General features: G+C 39.9%; 1 protein-coding gene across 3 annotated transcripts in view; it reads left to right on the top strand.

The window, feature by feature from the left end:
* The window catches only part of LOC140495989 (serine/threonine-protein kinase PAK 3), a 251,309-nt gene that overhangs the window by 61,343 nt on the left and 172,004 nt on the right, over positions 1-17,962 (top strand). For 2 of the 3 annotated variants that reach the window (XM_072595377.1, XM_072595378.1), the window contains exon 2: positions 4,056-4,167. The exons of the other annotated variant lie outside the window; for it this stretch is intronic. The gene's annotated coding sequence lies outside the window, so the exon portion shown is untranslated. The remainder of the gene's footprint in view (positions 1-4,055; positions 4,168-17,962) is intronic. 3 annotated transcript variants of the gene reach the window in all.

Below are 17,962 nucleotides of genomic sequence, written 5' to 3'. Positions count from 1 at the left end.
CAGGTTCGTGATTTGAATGATCTACTCATGCTTCCAGTTTGTTTACTTGAGGTCCATGTTTCACAAAAAGAAGAACAAATTTCATTTGTTTAAAGAACTACAGTGTAACCTCATTTACTTGACATCCTCGGAAACCTGTTCTTGTTTATTTTGCTAGCAGTAGCCAGTGTGACATCATGATCTGGTGACAAAGGCTGCCACTAATCCCTCCACAGTATTAGCTGTTCAGCCTAACTACTGTACGAATGCTGAGAACAAGGCGGTTCAGTGTATTCACTACAAGATGGATTTTGGCCTGAAGCATCTCTCAAAAGAGCCTTTATTACTTTTATGGATGAGACATTAACATTTAGAACTACTGGCCACTTTGATGTTGCATTTACTTTGTTGCACTGCAAACTTAATGAAATAAGCTGAATATTGGGCAAACAAAACTTGAGAAGGCTTTTTTTTAAAATTGCCTGTTTTCAATTTGCATAGTTTTAGTGATTGCTAGGCTTATCAGGTTGCACTGTCTTAAATTCAAAGACATCCCACATCCTCTTCCCCATCTCTATCTGACCACCCAGGTTAGTGATTATTGTGGTTAGTCATTACATAACTGTCAAGTGCAGGATTACATTCACCCTAGGTTGCAGCATCAAGCAAAATCTCACTACAAGACAAATATTGAGGAGGACAGCTCAAGTATATTGCCAATATCATATAGACCTAAGTATGGAATCGGAAAACATCAGTAAAACCCGTCGGGTGCCTTCTTGTATGCCCAGGGTTGAGGGTAGAGAATTCCTGACTTAGTGCTGTTTGGCCCATGGAGAGTCTCGTCAATGGCAGACATGGCAAACCAGAAACTTCCCAACTCATGTGCCTGCTCAGATGCAGAAGTCCTATTCAGGGAAAAATGTCTTCCCCAACTGTTTGCTGGGATTTGCCTGAGTGGTTCTGACCCCACTTACCTGTTCATGGTGCAGCACCTAAAATGATGATGTTCCAGGCAGGGTGCTTTCCCAGCAGTGGATGTCATTCCTGCTGGTGCTGCTGGGAACGAGGAGCTGCAAGCTCTTTGATTGGCTGTCAGCTCTCAGAGACAGGACATCATCCCTTGGAAGAGTGAGAGTCCTGATGTCAGGCAGTTAGTTGCTTGATTGCCATGGAATCAGGAGGAGAAAGTGAGGACTGCAGATGCTGGAGATCAGAGCTGAAAATGTGTTGCTGGCAAAGCGCAGCAGGTCAGGCAGCATCCAAGGAGCAGTAGAATCGACGTTTTGGGCATGAGCCCTTCTTCATTCCTGCCATGGAATCAGGTCAAGGTACCTGCAGGTAGTATGCTGTTGGAGCCATCTCCATTCAAACTTCTAACCCATGTGTCCAAGTCATTTATAAAGAACAAAAAAGATACTGATGCTAGTGTTGAACCCTGGGGAACTCACTACGCACTTCTATTTTATCAGCAATACTCTTTGTCCTGAAATTTCAGCAAAGTATTTAATGGGTTACCAGAACCAATTCAATACCATTTTCTCCCATTTTCCAGATGGATCTGTTGTGAGATTCTTTAAAAATGTTGTTTTGAAAATTGAGGTATATATCTTCATTGAAATACGTTCAATATTCCACTCTGATTTCTGAGAACTTATCAGGTTAGTCAGAAATTATTTGCTCTTGATGGTTGTTGTCACCTGATGAAGGAGCAGTGCTCCGAAAGCTAATGCTTCCAATTAAACCTGTTGGACTATAACCTGGTGTTGTGTGATTTTTAACTTTGTACACCCCAGTCCATCACCGCTATCTCCAAATCAGAATTAACTTTGTTGTTGTCAATGGTTTCTGGTACTTTTTCCATCATTCATGTTAGATGGAGCTTTATCTCTCTTTCATGTTTTGAACAGATTTAATACTCCACTAATTCACTTTCACCATCCAATATAACCAGGAGGTTTGAAAGATTAGGTCAAAGCCTGCCTCTACTGTCTCCAACCTGCCTCCTCTCAGCAACTGAGGAGATATCCCATTTGTACTTGATGGTTTATTATCATTGAATGATGCCAGCACATTCAGTAGTTGCTTTCTATCTACTGGCAACTTATCCAATAACTCTATTCATAATTAACCTCACTTTTTCATTTGAAAAGAGATATGAAAGCCTGGATTTATGTTCCCACAGCAGACAATGTAATGCCTTCCAGCTTCCTGAACTTGTCTCTGGTGAAGTGGGGAACAGGAAAGACAGGAGGAGAATGAGAAATGCCCTGAATGTGGGCTCTCTAGCCAGAGATCAGAGGCGGCTATGGGCTGTCAGGTGTCAAAGCAGGCCAGTTAAAAGTAGAACAGTTCTCTAGGATTTCATCTAGGTTACATTAAATAGTAAGCTCTCTTTGCCTTACCTCTCATACCCCTTTGCTCTCACTCCCCATGCCCCCCCCCCCACCACCCCTACTGAGCCCTCAAATCCTCAATATTATCTAATGCACTCTATTCATTTCCATGGCACCTCATATCATCTGACTTGTCACTCTATAGCATGACACCAAATAGCCCCAATGCCAACTTTATTATGTTTCCCATTCACCAGCTTTTGTTTCATGTCAACTCGGGCAGTATCCACCATGGGCAGACCTTAGAAGCCATAGTCAGGTGAAATAAAACAAAGTTACAGTGTCTATTAAAGACTTCAGTATGTTAAATCACCTCAAGTAATTCATCCTCTATTAAAACAGGTATTTGTGTTCATAGCCCCACATTAACAACTAATCCTTTAATACCTTGGAGCTGTCAGGTAAATGATGAATCAAATAAAAGCTATTGAAACTGCAAGTATAGATTTTATTTTAGCTCTCCTATGCAGGTAGGCATTTTTGTTCTCAAAAGTAAAAGTGCAAAAATTTAGATAATTCAAAAGTATCAAAGTTCCAAAAACCTTATGTGACCTTTGCATGCATTTACATCTATAACAAAGCTTCGTAAGTCCCAGCCAAGGTCTTTTCCCCAGGGTGGGAAGTCCAAAACTAGAGGACGTAGGTTTAAGGTGAAAGGGAAAGGATTTAGAAGGGACCTAAGGGACAACTTTTTCACACAAAGGGTGGTCCTTGTATGAAATGAGCTACTAGAGGAAGTGGGGGAGGCTGGGACAATTACAACATTTAAAAGGCATCTGGATGGTTATATGAATAGGAAGGGTTTAGAGGGATATGGGCCAAATGCTGGCAAATGGACTAGATTAATTTAGGATAGCTGGTTGGCAATGAAGAGTTGGACTGAAGGGTCTGTTTCCATGCTGCATAGCTCTATCTATGTTTCTAATATGGGATCAGGTGAAATGGGATTTGTTAAGTTCAGATTTCTGCTGTGAGTGTGTCAAGTCCTGGCCTCTTTCCCCTACTGATGAAAGGAGAGTTGTTGGACATGAGGCTTGACTGTCTGGATTCAGAATCTGTGCCTTTAAAATATACTGTGGAATCTCCATAATCAAACTAAAATCCAAATACTCATTCAGTAATTCAGTGATACCCTCTGCTTTAATAAGATTTCCTTTTATATCACAAATCATCCAAACGACAAGTATATTTATTTATATTTTATTTAATATGTGTTTCTGAAAATAGTTAATGTTGAAGCCTGTTATTGCTTATTTGTCAGTTTCCAAGTCAATCTTTTGCTTTATCTCTTCTCAGACCATTGAAACTGACAACTGAATATGTTTAACTTTGATTTGTCTTTGTCCCTTTTTATAACCACTTTAAACCTAATTACATAATGCTCAATATTCTGCAATTTTTAAAGTAAATAATTGAGATAGATGATCCTGTATGCTCGAGTAGCTTTTGTGTCTTTTCTTTCCAATGTGAAGGCACCATACTGCCGTGATTAGCCATTGTTGAAAATGGTGACTAGGGGTACAATAAATTCAAGGGATAGTCTGAGTACACAATATTGTCTGTAAAACTGAACTCCGCAATACTGTCAAAAATTCTTACAACAGACCCTTTCAAGTCCATCATAAAGGATACAGTTTAAATGTCGATTCCAGATTAATGACTTGGAATTGCTTTTTGCAGCTGATCGCCTGTCTCAACAGGAAAGTTAACATCTCTTCAATGAAGATATTGAATAGGATGGGTGACCATGGACAGTTGAAGCCTTACTTCTCTTTGTAGAGACAAGTCTACAGTAAGTCTAGCATTTATCTTTTATATAGCTAGAGTACAAATCTTAGAAAAAATACAATGTTTGGCTATAGATGCCATAGATTCTAACTTCCTCAAGGACAATAGATTGAAAGTCTTAATAATCTTCATGAAAGATTCTGAATCTTCTGAACTTTCTGCTTGTGATTTCACATATTACCACAACCTGCCTGACCATTCTCATGACAGCAAATTCCAGCAAGTCATTTGAAGAAGGCATTTGGTATACTTGCCTTTATTGGTCAGTGCATTGAATGTAGGAGTTGGGATAGGCTGGGGGTATTTTCCTTGGAATGTTGGAGGCTGAGCGGTGATCTTATAGAAGTTTATAAAATCATGAGGGGGCATGGATAGGGTGAATACTCAAAAGTCTTTTCCCCAGGCTAGGGGAGTCCAAAACTAGAAAGCGTGGGTGGGGAAAGACTTAAAATGGACCTAAGGGGTAACTTTTTCAAGCAGTGGTTGGTGTGTATGGAATGAGCTGCCAGAGGTGGTTGTGGAGGCTGGTACAATTACAACATTTAAAAGGCATCTGGATAGGTATATGATTAAGAAGGGCTTAGAGGGATATAAGCTAGCAAATGGGACTAGATTAATTTAGGATATCTGATCAGCAAGGATGAGTTGGAACAAAAGGTCTGTTTCGGTGCTGTGCATCTGTATGACTGTATGACACTTTGCTGATTTCTGATAAAATTCAACTCCACTTTTAAAGGCCATGCCTGAGTCTGGTGCTGTACTTGTGACATGCAAAATTGTTTATCAGTTGTGGTAAAGTTGAGTTTGGTTTAGATATTACAAAAAATTTACCATTTGTTGTTATGCTCAATAACTTTAAATTTAATATTCATTATGATGTTCTCAAATGCTTACTTAAAGCATGACTTGAACTGGACTGCTATTAATTTTAAAATTTGTGATTAACAGCACTTCACTTGGTTACAAAAACTACCTAGATTTCTGTTGTAACTGTATGCAGTCAGTTGAAAGCAAAACACTGCAGATATAGCAATCAGAAATAAGAGAGAAAATGGAGGAAATACTCACAAGTCAGGCAATATTTGGAGGGAGAAACAGCACAAACAGATTTACAACTTTTCTCTGCTCCAAGTGGCAAAACCAAAAACTCTGTGATATTTCTGTGGTAAGCCCTGTCCCAGCAGATCAGCCTTTTCCTCCTCACTGCCATACTATTATTCATAGGAGAGTCTACACATTCTTTGGGAATGATGTTCATATTTGCGGTGTCTCATTACTTCTGATATCGTTCAAACTTTTTAGGTGAACAAGAACAGAACAGCAACCATTAAAGGGACCAAGATTTATGGCTATGTTTTCTGTTCCAGTGCTGCTAAGTGTGCTCAGAACTGTGCGGCATATAAAACATGAAATTTGTTTGCACGTGATGGTCAATTTGTTCACCATACTGTTGTGCAAGCATTCTGGTTTCGTTGTTCCAGACACCACCTGTTAAAGGAAGAGGATGCCTTTTACTATACTCCCTTGAGGCGGATTTGGAGGCCAACAGAGGCTGGATTTTGGGGATGTGGGGATGGGTGATGGTCGGGGAACTTGTGCCTTGATTTAACTTTGAGCTGGAAAGTCTCAGCGTCGTACCTACCTAGCTGCCGATTCAGCAGGCAACTGATACCAAATTAAAAGGCACTGTGCAGGTGTGGTCTGTTGTCACGTAGGAAAATTATTTCCTGAAGAGCTTTTACAGTTGGGTGTTCCTTATTCAAAGGCATTCCAGTGTCTGATTGCTGAATTTGCTGTAGGGCACCTCCTGCCCTTGTTTTTGATTGGCATTTCTCCTCTCCCCTTATTGGTGACCCCTGCTATTGATGTCATCCCTTTGAAACTCACCTGTGGGTTGGGTCCCTCTTTGAACCTAGTCCTTTTTCTGGGTGCATTACTGACATTTGCCACAGATCCCCCTGACACTTATGAGCAATTGGTAGCTGCCAGTCTCTTAAGCATTAGTTCTTGAATGGGGGTAGGAAGGGTGTGTCAAATATGCCCAAGAATCTCTGATTCTGAGGAAGGCCCGCCATTGACTATATGTCATTTGAAAAGCACTTTCTTGTGTGCTTTCTCCAAAGGAGGTGACACAGGATGGTTCTCCAGTCATAGAGACACCCTGGCCCCTTATTGCCTGCACTAAATATTGCCCATAGGTGTGTTTAATTCAGGTAAAGAAGATTAAAGTTCTTGACTTTCACAGAAACTGGGTTGTATAGTTGTGTAGAAAGCAGCAGTGATTTCTTCGTTCTACACTGTACTTGGGTTTTCCACCATTAGATGAATCCATTCAATTCTTGTATAGTACAATACATTAGGTGCATGGTTAACTTATTTAGTACAATAATCTTACCTCTAGAATCAGTTGTGTATGGACAACACTTTAGCTTATAACTCATAAGAAATGCATATGGATCTAATACAATGTGCTCAATTATGATCCAGGAAAGAATATGGCCCATTTTTTGACAGGCTGATCCAGAAAGTTTAGTACCTGTACCTGCCATTCGCTGACTACTCAAGTTTAAACAGCCTGAAAGTTGGTAGTTTGTGGCTGCACAACCACTAAGATGAGAGAGAGAGAGGGGGAGGAGGTTTCTGCCTGGGACCACAAAGAATAACTTAGCTGGCAAATTAACCACTGCTACTCTTCTCAGACCTTCGGTCGGCAGATGGTACAATATTATCCAACACAGATAGTATGTTCTTCCAGTCAAATGTCAAATTGCTATGGAGCCTGAGACCCAAACCCAAAATGTACATCACTTTCTGAATCTTTTTTCTGTGCATTCTTATCTATTTTGTTGTTAACTCTCCAACATGGGTGCCATGCCTTTGTTGAATTTCACTTTTGTTTGGTCAATGTTGGGGGTCAAACTGTACTATGGGGAAAATAAATTCAGCCATTTGACTGAACAGTAGTGTGGGATCATTGGGTGATGCACGTGAGAATAAGGCCATTTAGCTACCATGTCTGTGCTGACTGTTTGAAAGAGTTATCCAGTTAGTTACACATGCCGACTTTTCCATTTTTGGTTTCCTTGCACTACTTTGAAACATTTTGGAATGTCATGAAGGATGCTGTAAAATTGCAAGTTTTTGGAATAATTTTTTTCAGGTTTTGTATCATGGCTCTTTTTCTGTAAAGACTTATTTTTTTCAATTGTGCTGTTTTCTACTTCAGCCTGGTTTTATTACATGCAGTGAAATAATTCATTTCTACGGGTTTAATTATACATAAATAATAAATTTTCAATAATAAATGTGCTGAGAAATAGTTTGAGCAAAAAAGATATCTACTGTCTTTGACAAGTAATCTACTGTCTGGAAGACTGAAGGGACAGAGTTCTTTAATTTGGTTCTCTTGTGTTTTTACATAGGGTTAATAACATCTATTTACAGGTATATAGTTCTCAATCCCAGCTGTCAATACAGAGTTAATGTTGAACTGTCAGAGATTTTTTTTTGGGTGGGAAGTTAAATCAAGGCCCTTTCTAGCCCCTTGGAGAAAGTGAGGACTGCAGATGCTGACATTCCTGATGAAGAGTTTATGCTCGAAACGGCGACTCTCCTGCTCCTTGGATTCTGCCTGACTGGCTGTGCTTTTCCAGCACCACATTTTTTTATCTAGCCCCTTGGGTGGAAGTATTAGATCCCACTATTTTGAATAAAAAAGGAATTGTCCCTGGTGTCCTGGCACAATGTTTATACTATTAAAATCAGCATTGAAAGAACAGACCTATCTGGTCATTATCACATTTCTGTTTGTGGGAACTTGCTGTGTGAAAACTTGCTGCATTGTGTTTTACTTTACAACTGTAACTGCACCTCATTGGCTACATAGTGCATTAGGGATATCCTGTTGCTGTAAAATGTGCTGTAGAAATGCAATTTGTTTACCTCTGTAATTAATAATTTTTTTTGCTGCAAATGGTAGAGTTATTAGTAAACAGGACATCTGAAGACAAGTTTAAACCAAACAACACAAAAAGAAGTGCACTCTAGAAATGTCATTAGAGTTTAAAAGCATACGGAGTTTGCACTGACAATCAGAATGGAACCTCACCTTTCTGGAGCTGTTTCTGTGCATGAATGCTGCTAGCTTTGGGCTAGACATACTGTATGCCATCATTCATTGACTTGTATGCACTGCTATTTATTTAGTCATTTAAATTGGTATTTACTGTACTGTCTGGTATTGTCACCACAGATTCAATGCAAACTAGGTGACCAACTTGGATTGTCAAAACAGCAGAAGATCCTGCATTTTTCTAAGCTAACAGGTTTACAGTATTTACTCATGCTATACGGTGGCACAGTGGTTAGCACTGCTGCCTCACAGCGCCAGAGACCTGGGTTCAATTCCCGCCTCAGGTGACTGACTGTGTGGAGTTTGCACGTTCTCCCCGTGTCTGCATGGGTTTCCTCCGGGTGCTCCGGTTTCCTCCCACAGTCCAAAGATGTGTAGGTCAGGTGAATTGGCCATGCTAAATTGCCCATAGTGTTAGGTAAGGGTTAGATGTAGATGTAGGGGTATGGGTGGGTTATGCTTCGGTGGGGCGGTGTGGACTTGTTGGGCCGAAGGGCCTGTTTCCACACTGTAAGTAATCTAATCTAATCTATACCACAATTCAAGTAAAGGATGTATTGTGAGGTGTCAGTTCTGTGATGTGCACTGAAAAGGTGTAATTGTATTTTTAGCAAATATTAACCATGAGCTTTGGGCCTTGGGGAAGAGCTGACCTTGCACCTTGTAATCTGCACACCCAATGCGTGCATGATTTCAGAGTTTCAAGATGTGATGGACTACTTGAGGACTGTGAGTGCAGATATAGGCTGGTTAGAAGGCCCTCTTCAGTTTTTTAACTAAGTCTCCCAGCTTCCAAGTGTGTTAAAAGGCCCCTGCAACCTCACCCATCAATTTCCTCACCCCATGTCTGCTCATGCCTTCTAAGAATGCTTGTGCAACTTCTATGAACCCATTTAAACACGATTGATCAGCAATGCCATTCCATGTTTTCTTCATGCACCCCACCCCCAAAATCTTCCAGGGCACCTCTGTGCTCCCATGTGTCCTGTATAGCCGATCATCTAGTATGCACTATGCTTACTCTTCAAATCCCATGAAGCATCAGTGGAAAATATTTTACATTAATATAACAATCCTATTAACTTATATGAACAAACCAAAGGTCACATCAAAGGGACAAACTTTTATTACATCTCCTTGACACTGTCATTCATCCTCAGAATATTCCCTGTGCTGAAACCAGCTGGTGCTGAAAGCCAGCCAAACACCAGTAATGTTCACAGTTGCCCAAACAATGGATTATTCTCTGGAGAGGAAAGAACAGAACATGCTTGTGTTAAGTTCAAAGTCAAGTACAGATCCATTAATGTAAGAAACAGATGTTTAGACTTTTTTTTCCCCAAGTGTTGAAGCCATTTTTTTTTCAAATCAGCAAGCACTATTCAAATCTCAGTAGATAAGAGGACAGCAAGACGGACAAGACATTTTGTAACATCTTTCACTGTATAATGGTACCTTCTCTATTGGAAGCATCACGTAATTCATGTGAACAAATACACAAAGCTGGTCATAGATGAACTAACTTACCTTGAAAGGGCATATCCCAACAGATGAAAATTCAGCCCATGTACCTAAAATGAATAGTTTGATGTGGGATTTCAATTACAGCAGATGTATAATACCGCAGATTTTGGAAAACAAACATATAATCGAAAATGCTGGATGTTTTTTGACAGTTTAGGCACTATCTGTTTAAAGGCAATTACAACTGGATGTAAGGATTTGACTCTAGAGAGATAATTAAAGTCTTTAACACTTTAATACAAGTTGATTCAGTTGACTAATGGTAAAGCTAACTTTTTATAATTCAGACTCATAGGTCTATTTTAGTATCATCTTTTTCTAGTATTGTCTAAGTGTTGTACTATATCTTGTATCTGTAATGTAACCAGACGCTTATTGTTCTTATATCAACATGCCCAAACAGTCTGGCCAATTGCTGGCAAGACTTTGCGTAAAGCACAACATATGTCTACAAATGAGAATATTTTGGAACAGGTAGAGGGAGGGCACAGCTTCTGGATAATAGAAAGAAGTGTCAGCCACCAATTTTTTGATGCGTGTTATCAATAAAGTGCCAAAACTCCAGTGTCAGTCTCTGAGCAGTGGCACTGTAGAATCTCCAGTTTGAAAAACATCTATTTTCTGCTTTTGTCTCTGTTCCTGCGTCAATTTTGTTTCCATGCTTTCACTGCTTCTGTACATCCTCCGGTTTAGGTTTTGCTCATTGATCCAATTGTAATGGGTCATCTATCAACATCCTTCGGATTATTATACAAAGTTCAATTGCATTACCTTTAGTAACAAGCTCCGTTATTTTTTCAAAGAACTGAATCACAATGGATAGGATGATTTGTTTTGAACTGTAATCTTTGAACTAATTTTTTTCAAATTAAAATTCATTTCTCCTGGTTTATAACTACTAGAGCTTTTCCCACAGGCTGACTGGTTTTAGTTACCAGGTTTATCACTCTTCCCTTTTTAGAACAAAAATATAACATTTGTGACCCAGAAGAATCGAAACATTGTTGTAACTAGAATCTTTAAAATTTCCACGTTTACTTCCCATAGACACCTAAAATACATATCCTGCTGTCTGGATAACTTATTTGAGCTTCCATTTTTTTCAATTGAACTTTACGTATGGCTACTATGTGTCTGCTACCTCCTCCTTAGTTTATATGAGTATCCATGAGTTTAGACTTAGGTTTGACTTGTTTGCATTTTTTTCCCCTTTCTTTCCGTATTATGAGCAATGATATCCCTTTGCCACTTTTGTCATTTCCTCTTTGTTGGCTTCTTCCGTGAAAACTAAAGCAGAATATTGGCTCAGCAGCATTGTGTCACAAAGCTAGTTCCTTTTATTTTCTAAAAGCTGTCCCTTGGCTCAAGGAGACTCTGTCCTTGTTTTTTTTCAGAGGGGTAATAAACCGAGCTGGGCTCCAATCAGTCTGGTTTGGTACAGAGATGTAAAGGATTTTGAGAGGCCTTTTGTTTATATGTAAACAGATGAAACTTCATGCTAAAGTGGTCATGTTTTAGAAGTGACCTGTGGAATGAAAGTGGAGTGGTCAGCTCCCTAGCTGAGCAGTTTAGTTCAGTCCAGACCTGGTTGGGAGTTCAACAGTGAACTGTATGGAAACAAACTCTCTCTCTCTGCCCTCCTAACTTCAACCAATAAGCATCTGACCCTTTTTTGTACTGTGTTTTAAAGGGGGTTTGCTTATTGGGACTGTTGTGTATATTCGGAACAGCATACTTAAGTCTAGTTTGAATAAACTGAGTTGTGTAGGGGGTTCTTTATTCTGTTATTGATGTTTCATTGTGTCATGTTGTGAATAACTTTTTTGTCTGTTTTAAACTTGATAGTCAACCTCGCTGACTTTGAGTAATTTTCACTGTACACTTACCGAAACAAATTGCAAAGTTATGATTTGGGTTGTCTGCTTAAGAATGCTTTGATTTGGTCTGGCCTAGTCCATAACAGGCTGGGGGCTCTTTGTGGAATTTTAAACAGCGAGTGATAGATGTTAGTGTCTTTATTTTGGGTGTTGGTTTGGTTGGGGAGACAACGCTTGGGGTAATGGCCTTTCCAGTCGCCAATAATTTTCTGGAAGTGGATGTGGTGACTTTGGAAGGTTTGTAAAAAGTGAATAAGACCAAGCTGCAGGAATTAGCAGAGAAGCTGGAATTGGAACTGCCTGCTTCTGTGAGGAAAGGAGGGATAATTACAGCATTAGCTCAGCATTTAAACTTGCTGGAGAAACCATCAGAATCTATGGAGATGGCAAGAATTCAACTGCAAATGAAGCAGCTTGAGTTAGAGGCAAGGGATAATGAAAGGGCAGCAGAAATAAAACAGTTTGAGTTACAATTGAAAGCAGAAGAGAGGGAAAAAGCAGCAGAACAGAGAGAAAAAGAGTGGGTAGAGAAAAAAAAGAAAGAGCTTTTGAATGTCAAAAACTGACACTTAAGAAGGAAAGTCAGCTTAAAAGGCCGGATATAAAGGCTGAAGGTAACCTTAGCGAGGAGGTAGTGTGAACTCATGTGGAAGAGAAGAGAGTTAAAACAGCAAGGTTAGCAGCTGAAGGGGCTGATGGTTATGTGCTGGTCCATGAAACACAGTTTGGCTTCTAGAATCAATTTCAGTCCATGAGGGATAGAATTGAGGAAAAGAGAAATCCTTATGTGGAAAGGGAAAGGTAGATCTCACTGACGATCATAAGGAGAACTTACCACAGGGTAAAAAAGGAACCCTTGAAGGGGTCAAAGAAGTTAAAAAGCTCCAGTATTTTCATTGTAATAAAATGGGACACAAAATCACAGTGTTGGTGAACGAGGAGAACACCAGATGTAGGAAAACGAGACAAGCCTGGAAGTTTAGATTAGTAACAAAAAGAACAAGGGAAGTTAGACAACTGCCTCAGAGTGTACAAGATGTTCAGAGGTTGATTAAGGGGACGAGCCATGTCTGCTTAAAAATATACATGAAAGGGTAAAGTATATTCACATAGGCAGGGAGTGGTAGTAAGGAGGTTACAATATTAAGGGATACAGGATCCTCTCAGTCTGTAATGCTAAAGGATGAGGGACTATTGCCAGAAAAGGTACTGGTAACAGGAATTCATGGTGAGACAAAAAGTGTTCAATTTATGTAAAGTGAGGCTAGACAGTCCAGAAAAGAGTGGAGAATTTGTGGAAGGAGTACTGGACAAACTTTCAGCTCCAGGAATTCAATTTGTCCTTGCAAATTATATAGCTGGCTCACTTGTAGGTGGGCTGCCTAATCTAGTTGAAAAGCCAGTGGAGACACCGGGAACTGAAGACATGAAGAATGCTTATCTAGGAATTTTCCCTGAGTGTGTGATCGCAAGATCACAGAGGCACAAGTTGAAGCAGGAGAGATCAAGAGGCACAGATAAGGAAGCTTTCATAGTGTTATCCGAAACACTCTTCAATCAGGTAAGTGGAGCAGTGAAGGAGCAAATAGGTAAACATCTTTGGCTCTGCTAAGCTGATTACATTACAGCAGAAAGATGAGAACTTAAAACAGTTATATCAAAAGGCATTTACAGAAAATGAAAGTGAATGCATCCTTGTGTGTTGTCACTTAACAAATGATGTCTTAATGAGGAAATAGAGACCTTCACACATTTAAGCAGACGAGAAGTGGACAGAGATTCATCAAATTGTTTTGCCAGTAGGGTATAGAAAGGAGGTACTATGAGTGGCACATGAGCTACTATTTGTAGGTCATTTGGAGTGAGGAAAATACAGGCTAAAATACAAAGGCATTTTTACTGTCCTGGATTACACAAAGATGTAGTTGAATTTTGCTAGATGTGTCATACATGTCAGCTAATCGGAAAACCATAGACAGTAATAAAACCTGCACCTTTAAATACCTATTCCAGCATTTGAGGAACCTTTCACAAGAGTCTGGATTGATTGCGTAAGTCCCCTACCTTGAACAAAAGTGGGAATAAGTAGTTATTAACAATAATGGATGTGTCGACTAGATTTCCAGAGATAATCCCATTACACAACATCACAGCTAAAAAGGTTGAAGAAGAATTACTTAAAGTTTTACTAGATACGGACTCCCAATAGAGATCCAGTCAGATCAAGGATCAGACTTCACATCCAAGCTATTCAAGGAGGTGATAGATAACTTGGGAGTAAAGCAATTCAAATCCATTGCGTACCATCCAGAATCACAGGGAGTGCTAGTGCTAGGCATCAAACACTAAAGACAATGTTGAGGGCTTATGGTCAGGATTATCTAGATGATTGGGAAAAGGGAGTTTGGTTTGTACTTTTTGTGATTAGAGATGCACCAAATGAATCAACCAAATGCAGTCCATTTGAATTAATTTTTGGAAGGAATTAAGAGGACCGTCAAAATAGATTAAGGAGAAATTAATAAATAAGAATTCAAAGACCACCCATTTGGGCTATGTGTCAAATTTTAGAGAACGATTAAATAGAGCTGGAAATTTGGCTAGTCAGCATAAAGTATCACAGCCTACAGTGAAACAGGAAGCAGATAAGAAATCACAAATTTTCAATTTTGCAACTGGGGATAAGGTATTGGTGTTACTTCCAGTAAAAGTGAACCTTTAAAAGCCAGGTTTAGTGGACCTTATCAAATCGAGAGGAAATTGAGTGGGGTGAACTACTTGGTAAGGACTCCAGACAGGAAGAAATCTCTCAGTGTGTCATGTGAATATGCTCAAAAGGTATTTTGAGAGAGAAGGAAAGCAAGAGGAGAAGGTGTTAATGATTATAGCACTGAAGAAAGAACCACTTCAGAGGATTCTGAATTGGACATTCCTCAAATCAAATTGGACAATGAGGAAGTTGTCAAAAATTGGGATAAGTTATTGAATTACCTTCCACAAGAAAATTGAAATGACCTGAAAGAGTTATTACTTTCACATGGGGAGATATGAGGAAATAAACTGGGAAGTACTAACCTAATTGTGCATGATGTAGATATAGGAGATGCTGTTCCAATTAAGCATAACCCTCTAAAGTTGGCACAGGTTCAGAAGGAGATAGAACGCTTGCTCCAAGATGGCATAATCGAAGTGAGTTACAGTGACTATAGTCATGGTGCCAAAGCCAGATGGTACACAATAATTATGTGTGGACTTTCGCGAAGTCAGCGCTGTTACAAAGACTGATGCATATCCAATTCTACGGTTGGAGGACTGTGTTGAAAAAGTGGGACAAGCGACTTACATTTCTAAGTTGGACTTGCTCAGAGGCTAAGTGGCAAGTACCTCTGACAGAGAGAGCAAAGGCGATTTTGGCTTTTGTAATGCCAAATGGACTATATCAGTTCAAAATCATGTCATTTGGTGTGAAAAATGCTGCAGCCACAATTCAGGGACTGACTAATAAGGTCATTGCTGGATTATCCAACTATGTGGTGATATTGATGACCTGGTGATTTTTAGTCACTTGTGGAAGGAACACTTACAGCATTTTTCGGACTTGTTCTATCGACTTTGGAAGGTAGGCTTGGTGGTAAACCTAGCTAGAAGTGAATTTGCCAAAGCCCAAGTCACCTTCCTAGACATGTTATTGGACATGGACCAATGGCCCCATGGGATGCAAAATCCAAAGTAATTTGGGAATTTCCCACACCATTGATGAAAAAAGCAGCACTACGGTTCCTGAGATTGAATGGAATTTACCAAATGGTTGTGCCAAACTTTAGCAGTATGGTTGCTCCAATCACTGAATTGTTAAAAAAGGACAACAAGTTTCAGTGGACTGTCAAAGGCATCAGACAGCCTAAAAACTGTGTTAACCACTACCCGAATATTAGCCACACCAGATTGCACGAAGTCTTTCAAGGTGGCTATTGATGCCAGTGAGGTGACTGTCGGTGTGGTGCTCTTGCAGGAGGATGATGAAGGAATAGAAAGACCCATTGGGTATTTTTCCAGGAAGTTGAATGTTCATCAACAGAAATATTCAGCGGTGGCAAAAGAGACTTTAAGCTTGGTGTTGGTGTAACAACATTTCAGTGTTTATATTACCAGCAACGTATCTGAGACAATCGTATACACTGATCACAACCCATTGGCATTTGTGGAAAACTTTAAGGACAAAAAAGGCCAGACTGTTTAGATGGAGCTTGTTGTTGCAGCCATTCAATTTGACAGTTGTGCATGTGGCAGGTCACGAAAGCATGATTGCCAATGCTTTATCGAGACTCGAATGAGAGATGGAGGCGTTTGGTGGTGGGTGTACCGTGGCCTAAACTTGCATGTGGTTGTGCATATTTGCGTTTTTATAGTTAGTATAGTGTATGTGTGTGCTTTAAACGACTAACCAGGTTTCTGGAAGGTTAAAAAATGAAGCCATCCTTTGGTTCATTTTTTTTAAGGGAGGAGGTATCACAAAGCTATCCTTTTTTTCTAAAAGCTGTTCCTTGGCTCAAGGAGACTCTGTCTTTGATTTTTATCAGAGGGGTAATAACCCGGGCCAGGCTCTGACAGTCAGGTTTGGTACAGAGATGGAGGCTTTTCATATATATGTAAACAGATGAGACTTCAGGCCAAAGTGATCACACTTTTTTAGAAATGACCTGTAGAATGAAAGGGGAATGGTCAGCTGTGTAGCTGAGCACTTTAATTCAGTGCAGAACTGGTTGGGAGTTCAACACAAAGCTGTGTGGAATCTCTCTCTCTCTCTCTCTCTCTCTCTCTCCCCCCTCCCCTTCTAACTTCAACCTGTAAGCATCTGACCCCTTTTTGTACTGTATTTTAAAGGGGGTTTGCTTATCGGGGCTGTTGTGTATATTTGGAACAGTGTACTTAAGTCTAGTTTGGATGGACTGAGTTCTGTATGGGTTCTTTATTCTGTTCTTCATGTTTTATTGTATGATTTTGTGACTTCATTTTTTTGTCTGTTTTACACCTGATCATCAACCTCGCTAACTTAATCCAGGTAATTTTCACTGTACACTTACCAAAACAAATTGCAAAGTTATGTTCTGGGCTGTCTGCTTAAGAATGTTTTGAGTGGTCTGGCCTAGTCCCTAACAATTGCCATTTTGGTAACACTACCACAATACCCATGGGAATTTTCTTCCCTCTCCTCCTTCTTGAAGATGTTGACTCCTTGCTGGATTAGAGGTCCATGCAATTAGAAATAAGAAGCAGCAAAGGATGCCTATCTGTGTTGGAGCTAAGTCCAGACCTTCAGACAGCAGTGAAGTAATTACAAGAGGCACTATACACTAATCAGAGAAACATGGAACAAAGGAAAGGCACAATAAGGAGAGATGTCAATTTTCACACAAACAGAGAAGACACAAATACTCAAGTCATAAAGGGAAGGAATTTCTGGTGTCCAGTACAGTTTTCTGCAATAGTTTTCTTGAATTTAATTGCCTGGTAACGGGATAGTTTTGGTCAAAAATCAGGAATGCACTTGTTCCTCCCTGTTATAAATTCTAACATCCGGAAATAAGATCTTTAAGAAGTGGCCTGATTTGTACTCCAAATTCCCAGGGTAAAAATGTCAATTACTAGGGGACATAGGTTTAAGGAAAAAAAGGGGGTAGGTTTAACAGAGAGGTGAAAGGAATTTTGTTTTTACACTGAGGGTGGTAAGTGCCTGAAATGTACTGCCAGAGGAGGTGGTGTTGATGGACACAGTTGCAATGTTTAAGGGACATCTTGACGGATACATGAATAGGCAGGGAATAAAGGGGTATACACCATGTCGAGGCAAAAACATTTTAGTTTGGAAAGGCATCATATGTTGATGCAGTCTTGGTGGGCTAAAAGGGCTTGTTCCTGTGTCTTACTTATCTTTGTTCAAAGACACAAAACTCAGTGACACAAATGCTGCTATGACTTCAATTAATCTGGAAATGAAGGTGGTGGTGAGGGTAGAGGAGGTCAAAGCTGTCAGTTAGAGGCGACAAAGGAAGAACAGGAGTTAACGACTCCTGAAGTGCTAAAGATTTGATCCTGATTTCCAATTCCCTTACCAGCTCTCCAGGTTTCCCCAGGAAGCCCTCAGCCTCTGGCAGCACAGCCACATTACTGCATACATCCTCTCTATCCAGCCAGGCTGACCAGAGCTCCAGATTTTAACATAATTGGCTGATCATATTGAACAGCGTGTTCCTTCCTTTTTTTGT

This window comes from Chiloscyllium punctatum, chromosome 25, assembly GCF_047496795.1.
Source record: "Chiloscyllium punctatum isolate Juve2018m chromosome 25, sChiPun1.3, whole genome shotgun sequence".
Lineage (NCBI taxonomy): Eukaryota > Metazoa > Chordata > Chondrichthyes > Orectolobiformes > Hemiscylliidae > Chiloscyllium > Chiloscyllium punctatum.
Note: the sequence above shows the minus strand (reverse complement) of the source record. Positions and strands in the feature narration are given on the sequence as shown.